Source organism: Balaenoptera borealis (assembly GCF_965194805.1).
Source record: "Balaenoptera borealis genome assembly, contig: HAP1_SCAFFOLD_2665, whole genome shotgun sequence".
NCBI lineage: Eukaryota > Metazoa > Chordata > Mammalia > Artiodactyla > Balaenopteridae > Balaenoptera > Balaenoptera borealis.
In genome coordinates, this window is record NW_028121701.1 from 17,491 (window position 1) to 20,485 (window position 2,995).

Below are 2,995 nucleotides of genomic sequence, written 5' to 3' on the forward strand. Positions count from 1 at the left end.
TGCCTACCAAGTATTCTGTACCTAGCAAAACTACCCTTCAGAAATGAAGGAGAGATGAAGACATTCTCAGATAAACAACAGTTGAAAGACTCCACTGCTAGCAAACTGACCCACAGAAAATACTAAAGAGATTTTTTTCAAGATGGAATGGTGAACACCAGACAGTAACTTAAATCCACATGAAAAAAGTACTAAAGGTAACTACATAAGTAAATACAAAAGACAGTATAAATGTATTTTTGTTTGTAAGTCAGTTTTTCTCCTATATGACTTAAAAGACAAATGCAGTATAAGCAAGTCCCAAATACATAAAGAAAAACTAACAGAATTAAAATGAAAAAACCTGACACTATTTTTTTAAATAAATAAATAAATTTATTTATTTATTTATTTGTATTTTTATTTTTGGCTGCGCTGGGTCTTCGTTGCCGCGCGCGAGTTTTCTCTAGCTGTGGCGAGCAGGGGCTACTCTTTGTTGTGGTGCGCGGGCTTCTCATTGTGCTGGCTTCTCTTGTTGAGGAGCACGGGCTCTAAGTGCATGGGCTTCAGTAGTTGTGGCTCTTGGGCTCTAGAGCGCAGGCTCAGTAGTTTTGGCGCGCAGGCTTAGTTGCTCCGCGGCATGTGAGATCTTCCCAGACCAGGGCTCGAGCCCGTGTCCCCTGCATTGGCAGGCGGATTCTTAACCACTGTACCACCAGGGAAGTCCGAAAAACTGACACTATTAAACGGAGAAATATTTCAAGCCAATAGCAAACGGTCATATATTGTATAATTCCATGTATATGAAATGTCCAGAATGAGCAAATCCATATAGACAGAAAGTAGATTAGTGGATGCCAGGGGATGTTGGGGAGGGGAAAATAGGGAGTAACAGCTAACATATACAAGATTTCTTTGTGGGGGCGTGACAAAAATGTTCTGGAATTAGATAGCAATATTGGTTGTGAAAATACTAAGAACTAGTGAATTGTACACTTACTTTAATCGGTGAATTTTTTTTTTTGAATCTTGTAGAAGTTTTTATTTCAGTGATGAAAAGAACGCAGTAAATGGAAACTATGCTGGTTTACGTTAGGCATGCACCTCTACCTGAAACTGCTGTTAGTTTTTGACTGGCCTAAATCTTTATAACTTATTTTTTCATTTAGGCACATCTTTAAATTTTTTTGGACCCTGACATACAGGGTAAGTTAACGTCTTCCTTGTGGCAGTTTAGTATGAGAATTATGTTCGCTGGCTAGATTCCTTTAACTAAAGTCCTCTAGACTCTCAGGCTACCTGTACTAGCTCAAGACTGTACTTTATATATAGAAATTTAAGTGAATCACAGTATAAGGGAGGGAGATAATCTAGAAAAGTGAAATGTACTGTATGAATACTCCATACATTTTTTTTCCAGCACTGATAATCAAACACTAGATAAGGAGGCCTACAGTCAAGTACCAAATTACTCTTTCCCCCACTGCTGCCCTTTCTGAGAGACACAAAGATGTATATCGATCTCTCCAGAAATCTGAAAGGAATCCACACAAATAACAGATTATTACCTATGTGGTCCCACATATCAAATTATAGAGCAGTTCCACTATTAAAATTATAGGAAGCAGTTAATGGGACTATGAGGAAAGCATCGTCCCACATACAGTAACATACACCTAGTAGAGTTTTCCATTCATCTGTCAATTGTTTTCCCAAGATTAGCATTAAAAAACACAACCCCAAACACATTTGACCCTCAAACCACCCCCACACACAAAAATCGGTCTTTATTCATTCTCAGATGACAGGATGTCCCAAGAGTGACAAAGGTGGGAGCCGATCCCCCCACAGCCTTTTCTTCAACCATCCCATCAACTGCTCTTCATTTCTTGAACTACCTTCCTTTTCCAGAGAGGTAATACTCAGGTCAGTCAGAAAGGCTTTCTGAGAAGACTGGCTTGGATTTCTGGGTCTGTTCCAGTCGATTCTAGATGAATTGGCTTGTATCAATGAAGCGCTCAACGCAGTTCACAAAACAAGCCTCAGCCCGACTGTCCAACTTTGGCCCAGGCTTGTCCATGCACATTTCCCAACAAAGTTCCGTCATCTGGTGCACCAGCTGCTGGAAGCGCTGCTTCTGAGTCTCTACCTCCGTGCAATGCTGCAGCTGCGGGTCGACCGAGCCCAAACCCGCTGCGGAGGAAGACGAGGAGGACGCCATCCCAGCGCGGCCACGCGTGCCGAGACAAACTCCGCACCAAGTCACCGACCTTCACGTGTCTCCGCGGCAGAACCCTTAAATGGTGAATTTCATGTTTTGTCTCAATTTAGAAAAAAAGTGTGTGTGTGTGGGGGAGGGGGTGGGCAGGAATGAACATATGAAGGAAAAGACTGCCTAAAACTGTAAAGATTTGGTAACAGATTTAAAATACATTTTGCAGGCAAGAAAGGGTGGAATTAACATGAAGGAAGTTAAATTAGTGATGAGGACAAATCTGAGAGTCTGCAAAATTACAGAGGAAAAAGGAGAAGAAAATGAAAATGCTGTGAAAGATGATGAGAGACATAAGAAACATAGCTAAGTAAACCAAACCAAGAATTATATCTGCAGCTGAAGAAGAAAGTAATATTCAAACACTTAATTGAATAAAACATCCTCCTCCTGAAAAGGGGAACACTGTATGCAGATTGAAAGTTGCCATAAAAATCCAGGGAAAAATCAGAGACTGAGACACATATCAGAAAAAGATTTTTGAGTCAAAATAAATAGAAGAAAATCCCATAAATATACAATTTAAAAAAAAAAGTTAAGAGAAGAAAATTTAGTCTGATATCAGGCTTATTTAAAATACTAAATGTAAAAATAATGGAACCAAATCTGTATTTATTGGGGAAATTATATAATTCAAGGATTTATGGACCCAGTGCATTTTCATTAAGCACTATGACAATGAAAAGACATTTTCACAAGTACACAGCAGCTAGAAAGTATATTCAACCTCTGTACCTTCTTGAA

The 2,995-nt window shown here is 39.5% G+C and overlaps 1 pseudogene across 1 annotated transcript; it reads right to left on the minus strand.

Moving 5' to 3' along the window:
* Positions 1 to 362: 362 nt before the first annotated feature.
* On the minus strand, positions 363 to 2,334 carry LOC309622428 (mitochondrial import inner membrane translocase subunit Tim8 A pseudogene; annotated as a pseudogene). Its single transcript has one exon. The product of its transcript is annotated as a mitochondrial import inner membrane translocase subunit Tim8 A pseudogene (transcript).
* Positions 2,335 to 2,995: the final 661 nt, after the last annotated feature.